Genomic DNA, 12,386 nt, shown 5'->3' on the forward strand with positions numbered 1-12,386 from the left:
TTGCTTAGGCTCAAATTTCTCCCATTGACAAGGAGAAAATATTGCTTAGAAACAACTCCTCATGTTGGTATGTGATTTAGTAGTGTCCCAACACTTTATATCCTTTATTGAGTATCACAATAAGCCTTGACATAGCAGGGATGATATTTCATTCCCATTTGACAAAAAAAGAAGCCTGAGGCTTACCCTTCTGAGGAATTAGTGACATCTAAACCTCTCTCATCTTGGTTCCTGACTGAAATACTTGAAGTAGCTGTCATTTCCCCAGGCCTGTGACAATTATGAATGAAGCCAAGACTTGGATTTATTTCTAGCAAACTCTGGAATTTGTCTTCTTTCATGTCCTATTTGTTATTTTCAAATAGTGTGTGAGTGTGTGAGAGGGAGGGGTGGGTACTCTGGGCATAGGGTGTTGAGAGAGATATTCTCTATTTCTTCCTTTTAAAACCAAACCCAGAGAACTTGGAACTAACCTCCTCTTCAGCCCATGCCCTGGGGGCTCCCTAATAGCTGCTTTCCCGGAATTACTTCCTGCCTAGGTAGTTTCCAAATGCATATTTACTAGGAACAAAGATTTTCTTCCTGCTTCTCAGATCCATGATAGTATTTCAAAACATGAAAGCAAAACTAATGAACAACTGGGTGATTGAGAAATTTAAAGTGGGTGTGAAGAAAACTGTGAGGCCTGATGAAACAAAACCAGAACAGAACTTTTATTTATATCTTTTTCTCTCCAATCATCACTTTGAGCCCTTCTAGGGTGTACATGGACAGCACCCTCTTATCACCCTACGACTGACTTTCCTAATAAAGCAGGTAGTCGTGGTTCTCCCCTGTGGCGCAGTGGGTTGAGCGCAGTGCTGTGAAGCTGTCTGCAGCCTCTGCAGCACGAGTTTGATTCCCAGCCATCCAGGGAGATTCCCACATTGTGCAGCAGACCTCTCCTGCCTCTCCCACTGCTCCCCTTAGCAGTGTCTTTGGTCCTTTTGCCTGTTCTGCTCCCTGCTCTGTTTCTGGTGAATCCTCCCATGCCTCTGGCCTGCACCCCACCTCTTGTACAAAAACAAATCTTTCAAAAAAAGAAGAGATTTATATATATAAAAAAGCAGGTGGTCCTGAGGCTGATTTAACACTATTCATTCCCCAGAAGTCTTTGTGCAGGAGCGGGGTAATGGGGTAGAAAAAGCAGGCATTCTGCATGTAGGTAGACTGTCATTTACTTTATGTGCCATTATTGAAAAGTCACTCAAGCATGCAGAGCCTCTGTTTCTTTATCTGTAAAATTGGATGATAACAAGTAGTTCCCAGCATTGCCGTGAGGATTAAATGAAACAATGCATTTGTGGGTGCTCGCTCACATGCAGTGCTCACTAATCTTAGATCCCTTTGACTTAAGAAAAGGGGAGAAATGACATTTTAAAGAAATGAAGAGGAGAATCCTAGCACCAGAGCTTGATTTGTGGAGGGGGCTGCTGACCATCCCTCCCTTCACGCCAGCTCCTGCTGACCTACTTGAGGCTATCTGGCCATGCTAATGAGCGCACCATTAACACAGGGGAAGATAAGCCTTCCCCAATTATTATGGCACAGTAAGCTTAGCTTTTATCTAGTGTCTATCTCAATGGAATACTGAGCACTAAGAACTCTCACCCAGTGAAAAGCAATCTTCTACTTTTAAAGGACTTCCAGTTTTCCTGAGGAATTATAAATTTGCAGATTACGTTTTGAAGATGCAGATATGGTCCTGACTCTCAGTAGACCAAAGAAATAAACCCTTTGGTCATAGCTGCACTGCGAAGGATTATGTTCTTTTGGTAGCAAAGAAATGTTTGTTTCCACTTTGCTTCCACATTTTCAAGTTCCTCCCATTTCAAAGCCCTTTCTATTTTTTTTTTCCCAGGGAACTATCCCCTTTCAAGAAAGGAAATGTTTTGTTGGTAATAAAATTCAAAATTACAGACAAACTACAAGACAAGTACCGGGAAATTATGCAAGTCCTTTAAACAGTTTCAGAAGTAGTTTATGTTTTTTCTTTCCCTCTTTCATCACTGTTCTCAAACATTTGAGACTGAGTTGGGAATGTGCCTCCTCTTCACCCCTAAATTTCAGTATGCATTCCTTCATCGCAAGGGCGTCCTCTTGCTAACCACAGTACAGTGGTCAAAGCCTGGACATTGATACAGCAATAGTGTCTAATCCACAGTCTACTGTGAGATGTCATCACTTATACTATTCATACATTTTATGACTATTTTTATTTTCTGGATCAGGACCCAATCCAAGATCAGACATCTCATTTCATACTCAAGCCTTTTTTGTTTCCCTTAATCTGGTCCGCTAGTTCCTTAGCCTTTTTTTATCTTTCTTGACCTTGGTCCCTTAGTTTGAGTGTCTGCTCTGGGGGGCGCTGCTGCGTGGCATGTGGTCTTAAAGAAAATGGGCAGATCCAGGCATGAACTACTCATCTCGCTTCCCCTCCAGTTTGTGGAACTTACAAATCAACCACGTTACTGCAACATCCTTTATCTTGTTGTCCCAAGCTAGTTTTCTATGAAAAGCCTGTGCAGAGAGACCTGCCGTGTCTTTGTGGCAGGGAGTAATGAGCATTTCTGCCTTTTTCTTCAGCCTTGTCTTATGTAAATCATTTATCACATAGAGAGTGTTAAGAGGAAAAATGAAAGTGATTGCTGTAAAAACACTTTACATTGAAGCCTGATACTTTTGCTCAATTGTTGGCTTGGTCACTTACTAAGTGTGTGTGTGTGTGTGTGTGTGTGTGTGTGTGTATCTTACTAACTTCATTGTGCCTCAGTTTCCTCATCTGTAAAATGGGTTTGACCGAACCTAGTTACTGTGCAGTTTTAAAGATTATAAAATATTTATCATAGTGACTGCCACACAATAAACACAAAATAATAACAAGCTATTATGTTAGTTTGGTTGACATTATTTCTATACTTTTTATAAATTTTATCTCTGTAATATAATATAAAGAAAAATATTATCTACTAACATGCTTATAAGACATAAGTAGTTTATTATGTAGCTTTATATGAATAATACGAGGATTGGGGAAAATAAAAATTTCTCTAGTATATACAACTGGTGAGGGGCAAAGGTGGAATGCCAGGTAGCAGATTCCAGCACTGATGTGCATTAACTGAGACCACCGAGCCTCCCCAAATCCTGACTCCTAAAGTCATACGTGGGGTTCGCTATCAAAATCTTTTTACCTGGGATGGACCAAATATTTTCTACTTGGTTGTAGGTGAAATGGGCTGATCATTCTAACTTGGGGAGGTTCTGGTATGAGTGAAATACCTATATATATTAAGTACTTCTATGTTCCTGCTTTGACTCAGCCTTGGCTAATGTGCCAGCTGTCTGAAGGTGTCACCTGATAGATCCTTGGTGAGGATGCACCCAGGCTCTCTCCTTCCATCCAGAGGTTTCTCTGAGACTTTGAAGTACCCACTTTTGCAAACACAACTTGGGGGTTTTGAGGGAGTTTGCATGTCATAAGGTAGATCTTGACAAGAGGAAGTGAGTGCAGTGGCTGAGAACTGCGTCTTCATCCCCATTGTGGACAGTTTGGAAGTGGATTTTATGGGCTCTTCAAAGGGGCTAGCAGGATTGAACTCCAATTGCCCAGTCACCAGGCAGGACAAATTCTAGAGTTTTTCCCTCCTTCCCTTTTTTTTTTTCTTCTATCTCCCATTCTTCTTCCTTGAGGTCATATTCCAATAACTGTCGTGCAAATTCTTATTTTGGGCCAGGATTTGGCATCCCATTGATGGGAGTGTGGTCTCTCACTGAGACCTGAATCGCTCTTTTGATATGGAGGACTTGGGGTGCTCAGACCTCATGTTCCTATCAGCTTGTCTGCTGGTTGGTGGCAGTCTGGCTGGGCTCTGGTGTTGGGTCCCTGCCTGTGGCAGTCATTTGCTCAGTCACTCAGTTAACATTTGTCATACCCCACCTACCTAGGAATTGAGAGAAGATACAGTAGCTGTTCCTATAGACTAGAGGAGGACCCAATTAACCCAGAGGAAGCATTGAAGGGCTAGAGGCACAGATAATTATTTTGTGAAATCAAAGTAAGAATTTTAAATTTATTTTTGTATATATTATTATATTAATATTATTATATAATATTTTATATATATTATTATATTATATTTTGTGTTCTTATCATGCATTGGAATGACACAGGGGTCTGGCCACTCTAGACACTGTCTCTCCAGAGATCTGCAGGTAGATGAATACTCCCTTATAACAGCAGTACTCAAAATCAGAGAATATAGAATATCCTGGCAGGCACTTGTTAGAACCCAGATTATCTGTCATACAGAATTTCCAATTCAGGGCCTCCCTGGTGGCACAAGGGGTTAAGACGCAACCTATGAAGCTGTCTGCAGCCACTGCAGCAAGAGTTTGATCTCCAGCCAGGGAGCAACCCACATGGTGCAGGAGACCTCTCCTGACTCGCCCTCTGCTCCCCTCAGCAGTTTATTTTCAGTCAGTCTGCCTGTTCTGCTTCCCACTCTGTCTCTGGTGAATCCTCTCAACCCCCACACCTCTGGGCTGTACCCCAGCTCTTGTATGCATAAATAGAAATAAATCTTTAAAAAAAAGAATTTCCAATTCAGCAGGTGTGGGTTAGTACCCAAGAATTTTCACTTTTATTAAGTTCCCAGGTGATTTGTTCATACTGCTCTTCCTGGCTCACACCTTGAGAACCACTAACCTCAGAGGAAAGGGCCATTGGCTGCTCTTGTAACAAACCATCTGGGAAGAATTCTTCCATCAGATTCTATTTAGAATCCTGAAAAGACAGGACTTTTATTTTCCTAGTTCTCACAGCAAATATCCTTGAGATCCATGAATTTTATGACCTTGAAGCCTGTGCCTATGATATAGAGGCATTTCCATTGTTAGGGGAGATACCATTTCCCCCTCCTTCACTTAACCGAGGGTGGAGCTGAGCAACCAGCTATGTAAGACAGGTTAAAGGAGGCAAGTGGAAGGGCCTGTTTGCTTCTCAGCTTTGGATTTGCACCAGGGACTTATAGGACTTGGAGGAGACACATGGAGGAAAGACTTGTAGAAATACTTGACAGAGAAATGTGAGTGCATGACAGTTGGGGAGATGATGGCAGCTGTTCCCTTGATTGGTACTTTGATTTTGCTCTTACGATTCCGGCTTTCTGGGACCTGCTTCAGAACCCCTGTCCTATTGTTCCTGCCAGGAGGTGCCTTAGACCTGTGGCAAGCTTTCAAGCTTCAAACCAACCCTGTTTGGTTGGGCACTTGCCCAAGAGGAGAGAGATAATTTCGAGTGTTTTATTCAGAATACGCTTTCTTCTTTTTTCTCCCTATGCACATAAATTCTATTCAAGTTCTTTAACACTAAGAATTGTGTGTCTTTATGCACACAAATGGCCAGACCCCGCTAAAGCACATAAATTTGGGTATCCTGGGGTACCCCTCAGTCTCATGCTAACACATATACCTCTTCCTCATTCTTAAAGTTAGGGTTTATTCTCATGTTGTCCTGGAAAAATTCCAATAATATTAACAAGGCATCAACTATTCTCTAAAGTTTTCTTCTAATTCCTCCAACTTGAAGCAAATTTATGTGTATAATTTCTATGACCATCACTTGCTTAAATGCCTCAAATCTGTCAAGAAAATTTGTGGGCAAGAAAATATTATTATGTTTTTGGTCTGCTTTACCCATCAGGGCTATCTCCCCATGTCATTATGAAAACTGATAATAATGCAAATGATTTTTGTCCACAGAAGTGCAAATTAATTGTATCAGTGGAATACAATTGATTGTTGCCTTGAGGCTAGACCTATTTTTCCTTTATTCGCAACTTCATTTCAGAAATAGATCGATGCTCTGTTCTGTAACAGTCTTAAAATAACTGCTATTATAACATCTTACTGGTTTCCTCATTAATTCATGAGTTAAATGTAACAATCCTTGGCACGTGTTTGTTATATATCAACATGTGTCATGGGCCTCCCTGGTTGTGCAAAGCCTTAAGCACTGCACTATGAAGCAAACCGCAGCCTCTGCAGCATGAGTTCGATCCCTGGCCGGCCAGGGAGAAACCCATATGGTGCAGCAGACCTCTCCTGTCTCGCCTGCTGCTCCCCTCAGCAGTGTATTTCAATCTATCTGCATATTCTGTTCCCCACTCTGTCTCTGTGGATCCTCTCACTCCTGCATCTCTGGCTTGTACCCCAGCTCTTATATGCATAAATAAATAAATCTTTAAAAAAAATGAGTCATGATAACAGTTTCTTTTATAAACTATCCTTTGACAGATGTAGCAACCACTTCATCAAATTCTAATGGTCTATAGCTATAAGAACCTTCCCCACCACCTCGTGATGACTTTCCAGACTGTAAAAACCTTGTTTATTTGTATCTCCTCAGTTCTAATGCAGTGTTTATAGTGGGTGTTCAATAAATCCCTCTGAGTAAATTTTAAATTTTAAAAGAGATTGTCATGCAGAAAAGGAAGCAAAGGGTTTTTCAGGCAGATGGCGTGAATAACAAAAAGTTCCTAAGACCTGATGTTAGAATATAAAGAGACATGGCAGAAAAAAGAGGAAAGCAGACAGAATCCAGTTCTCCAAGGTCCTTTGATAACATGTTCCTAAGACATTGTTAAAGGGTTATCAGTCAGATTTGAGAATGATGCTTCTTTCTGTCACAAGGAGTTTGAATTAGGATAGCTGCCTGGAGACAGGTAGACTATTAAAATGTTATCATTGCAATCCCATTTTTTAAAAAGATTTATTTATATATGTATACAAGAACTGGGGTACAGGCCAGAGGTATGGGGTGTGTGTGAGAGGATTCACCAGAGAGAATGGGGAACAGAGCAGGCAGATCAACTGAAATACACTGCTGAGGGGAGCAGCAGGCGAGACAGGAGAGGTCTGCTGCATGATGTGGGTAGCTCCCTGGCTGGGGATGGAGCTCATGCTGCAGTGGCTGTGGATAGCTTCATAGGTTGTGTCTTAACTCCTTGCACCACCAGGGTGGCCCCAATCCCACTTTTGTTAGAATCCTCATAACTCAGTTGCAGAAATCCAGTTATCAAGCTTGAATTATCTATTTTCATAGCATCACAATTCTTATATCTTTTACCCCAGGGACTGAATAAATTGCAGTACTAAATTTTGGCTCCATGACCGTGTTGTTGTCCTTACGTATCTCCCAGATGGAAGCTGCTTGCTTATGTCTTTACGGATTGTTTCCTTATCCTTGCTAGATTATCTGCTCAAGAACACCCCAGTGTTATACCTGGAACCCAGGGAGTTCAGCAAGTATCTGGCCACTCAGGTGCTACTTATTGTCTTCATTTGCTTATAGTCTTGTTCTGCCTACGCAGCTGGCCTTTTGTCCTGGGCGTTGTTCAGCTCAGGTTCAGACCAAGTCCCCTTACTTTTGGTTGAATTCTTGATCAGATTTTCCAAGATCTAGCAAAGTTCGTATTTAAAGAATTGTCGTTTTCTAATTGTGATTAACATTACTGTAACTATGTTTGGCATAGGGAATTGTATGATTCAAATGAAATAGCTTGACATGAAATTGTACCTAATCTATAGAGCTTTAAAAATCTAAGGTCTTACTGTTAAAGATAAATTTTAAAGTCAGATGCAATGACAGTAATTTAAGTGGTACTTTGCATGTTGACCTGAAATGCTTATCTAAAAGAGAATAAAGTGACAGCTATAGAAAGTCATTTTTTCCCCTTTGAATTAACAGAATTAGATTGGTTGCTGAAAATTGACTTAGAAATTTTTACTTCTATTATGGTTCCAGCTCTTGCTAAGTGAAATTCTATTATTTTGCTATTATGAAAAAAATGGAAAAGACCAAATCCTTTTAAATCTCATAAATTTTCTGCTCTAATATACTTCTCCTTCTACATATAACATCATAATTATGCATAAGACCTGAAAATGAATATATTTAATGACAGGCACTTATGTTTTATATGGACATTGCTTCAAATATTGTAGCCATGTAAAGGTGAAAGAAAATTAATAGCTATGTGCTCCATATCTGCTCATTTCTCCATAAAGATGCTATGAAATTTGGGTTTCTGAAGCTTGAATTATACTCATAAAATGGTTATGTAATACTTTTTAAAAGGTGATATAAAAAAGAAGATAAATGAAAATATTTTTTGGTTGGTAAAGTAGTGGTATGTCTCCCAGGAAACATTTTGCTAACCTTTAGTTTGTTTCACTAAGTTATTGAAATCAATAAAACTACATTCCTAACCAATTCATATTATATGAGGTCCAGGTAACACAACTGCAGGATTTTTTGTTGTTGTTTCAATTTTTAAAAAGTCCCTACTCAGTCCACTGGCATAAAATTTATTGAGGGAGGAAAGATAGGATGGCAGACTTATAGCTTAATAGAAACTTTGCTGATTAAAATAGAGAGAATAGAAGTAAGAATTTTACCTGAGTTAGGATAACAATTGGCAAATTTTCACTTAATGTGAATGGAAAAATCAACATAAATTTACATGTTTCATGTAATCAGCAAAAATAGAGAGCTTTAACAGTAAATAGGAATATTAAGAGCCACTTGTGTCTGGATTAGACCTGCCATTATTCAAAATGATTGTTATTCTTATGGAGATAGTTTCATTTTTTCACTTTTTTTTGGGAGAGAGAAGTGTGGTTAGAATTGAAGGACCAAAGATAACAAAATTTGTATTTGATCATTATAAATACAATGATGGCAACAAAGCTTCAACTTTTTCTCTCTAATGGTAACAAAAAGGAGAGTTAAAAGAATTATTTTGGGTACAATTTAATGATTGAGAGATTGAGGCATTAAAAATCACCTCACTTTTAAGTTTTTGTATAACTCCCAACTCACTGTTTCGGAATATTTCACTGTCCTTCTGTAACTTATAAGAGACAAAGGATCCTTATCTATTTTCCCCCAAGTTTAATTTGGTTTTATTATTTGAGTTTAAAGTATACACTTTAAATAAATTATTTATTAAGAGCCAGTTATTGAGGAGATGCAATAAAATACCTTTATGTTGTGAGAGTTTGAATTTAGGAATTCTAAATTGTTCTTTTGATTCACAGTTGTCTAGATATTGAAAAAGTTTGTTTGCTTATTATCTCATTTACTCTGTCAAACAGAAAGCAAATGCATCCGTTCTGTCTTTACATCTAGAATAACTGAGGTAAAAGTTTCTAAATTCATTTTCTTTGTTAAATTCATTTATCTGTTATGATTGAAAATCCAAATGTCTATAAAAAAGGATAGATGATCTATAAAAAAACCCTATCCTAAATCCCCATGAAAGACAGCCACAGATCCTGACATGAGTAATATGCTAACATTTTTTAGCAGTTATTCTTGAGTAGATGTTATGTTATTCTAACATTCTAACATGTTATGTTATTCTAACATTTTTTTAGCAGTTATTCTTGAGTAGATGTTATGAAAGAATTTAAATGGAAATAATCTGGCATTCTTTTAAAATGGCTAATGATCATAGAAAATAGGTACCTGGACATGTAGTGTTTCTTGAAGTAGCATTGTCAGCTAGTTTCATTCTATGATCTCAAAGGAATGAACAATTTTGACAGGTCAGTCTGCAGCCAGTGGGTAACTTTCTGACTAGGTGGACTAAATAGTGAACACTCGAATAAATAATGGAATTAGGATTCACTCTGCTTATTTACTAATTAGCAAATCATTGAAATAGAAAACAGTTATAGTATAGCAGCAGTTTTGATAGCTAAGAGTTGCTATTGACTTTAAAGGAGAAAAGTCTGCGTCAGTAGACCATAAATTTGGTAGAAAAACAAACAGCCCCCTGTCTTGGAATAGTATGGAAAACTGATGCAATCAAATTACATTTCTCTTAATATCAATGCTGAAAAAAATTGTAGGGATAAGAGTGCTGTGTTTTTTGATCCAAATTCTCTTCAAATACTGGAGTAGACAACATTTAAATATTAGTAATTTTTAAGTTCAAATTTTATATTTTCTAATTATGTAAATTTTCATTAGTTCTGGTTCTTACTTGAAAATTGAGATGATGCTTTCTTACAGCATGTTATGTGAATGAACAAGCCCTGTCAATGTGCTCAGCACGATTAGGTACAGACTGAGCAGTCGGTGGATGCTAGAATCTTGGTGCTTCACTTACCAACCCAAAGCACATTTGAATATTTAAGCTCAAGGTAGCAATCTTTCTAGGAAAAATATTTTTAGAAATAAATTAGACAAATTTGTGCAGGAAAAGATTACATATTGTGTGATTCTTTTTATGTGAGATATCCAGAATAGGTAAATCCACAAAGAAAGTAGATTAGTAGTTGGGAGAAGTGCAGCAAGAGTGGAGAATGAGAAGTAACAGCTTCGTGAGGACAAGGTTTATATTTGATGTGAAAGAATGTTCTGGAATTAAAGGCATACAACGATATGGGTATACCAAAAACAACTGAATTGTTTCCTTCAAAATGCTTAAAAGGATGAATTTTATCTTAAAATTTAAAGAGATATATAATTTGAGGCACTCAGATATAAGCTACAAAGGAAAAGGGGGAGAAAGCCTATCCCAGTGGTTAATTTTTTTTTAAAAGTCCTGTTAACTTAATGAAATATTTGACAATATATTTTTATTTATTTATTTTTTTAAGATTTTTTTATTTATTTATACAAGCACTGGGTACAGTCAGAGGCACGGGAGGGTGAGAGAATTCACCAGAGCCAGAGCGGGGAGCAGAACAGGCAGACTGACGAAGTACACTGCTGAGGGGAGCAGTGGGTGGCAGGAGAGGTCTGCGCACCATGTGGGACCCTCACAGGCGGCCGGGGATTGAACTGATGCTGTAGAGGCTGCAGGCAGCTTCGCAACCCCGCGCTCAACCGCTGTGCCACCAAGGGAGGCACCCCAGTGGTTAATTTTACTGAAAACTCTTACCTTACATGCCACAGGATACTTTATTTACCTAAGTGAAGCCCCTCTCACCTCACAAAAACCTTGATTCTCTATTACAGACTTCTGTGCAATAATGATCCTTTTTGTTCAACCTCCAACATCTTGCATACCTGCCTACTACAACCTGTCTGATTTCTCAGTATTTATTCTTTCCATATTGTACTCTGACTCCTTGTCACCATGCAAGTTTTAAACATATGGCAAAGTTGAAAGAATTTTACTGAGAAGACTGGCATATTTAACAACTAGAGTCTACCATTAACTTTTTGCTATATTTGTTTCATCACATCGCCACTATTTAGTTCATCTCACTATTTATCCATTAGTCCATGTAATGTCAGTCTTTCATCTTGTTTGACATCTCAAAGATTTGATGCTACTGATAATGATTCTGAAAGTATTATTATTTTTCGAGTTAAGTTGCATCTGTTCTCAATGAGAGTTTAATATTGCCAATATGACCATGTTTTGAAAGTCTCTTCCCTCTTTGTGTACGTATATTTTCCCCTTCTGTATTCATTCCTTTTTGGGATCATCAGTGGTGGCTTCTCAGGCCTTGTTTATCTTCATTAGAACTTCACATCCTGAAGGCATTTTCATGATAAACGTGTCCCAGCCCAACTGATCATTTATGATCTACACACACCTGCCTGTTTTCAATGTATGTTGCTTTAATTCTAGTCCACTCTCTTAAGGTATTAATATCACTCACCTATCCCATATCTGAATTTGAATAGATAATATTGTCATTTTCTTCACAAAGAAAACATTTCATATGGAAACTTCTTTATATATCCTCTTATCTCCACACTCAATAACATGTTTTCTGCCTGAGTCTTCTTTCCTCCATTTACAAGACTATATAAATCACTAAGGTGCCCTATTCATGTTGAGGATACTGAAACAGCAACAACTGAGTAATTGGAGATAGGAGAGTGTGGGTTAGGTCATGAATTTGATCTTGGACATGAGTTAGAGCAGTTTTAGAGATTCCTAGGAGGATCTGGGCAGTGCCTAGGGGACATCAGCCTTGGAGAATCTGAGAAAGTTTGGTTTTGAAGATTAAACTACCTGAATTACTTATTTATAGGTGGCAACAGGGCTGGATGCATGGATGAGCTTGGCTAAGAAGTCTGGAGGAAGAAGGAGACCTAGCATGGATTGTTTTAATATTTAATAACTGACAAGAGAATGTAGAAGAGTGAATTAGAAAATTGCAGAAAAATTAAAAAGTCAAGGAAGATCAGAGGTGAATGCTAGTGATGTTGAGTTTTTAGGTGCAGGGTTCTCAAGACATGAATTATATTTCCCATACGTGTTAATTTTTTGTACAAAAATACTATTTCATAAAATTATTTTTTTTACTATCCTGTT

This window comes from Talpa europaea (genome assembly GCF_964194135.1).
Source record: "Talpa europaea genome assembly, chromosome: 11".
Taxonomy (NCBI): domain Eukaryota; kingdom Metazoa; phylum Chordata; class Mammalia; order Eulipotyphla; family Talpidae; genus Talpa; species Talpa europaea.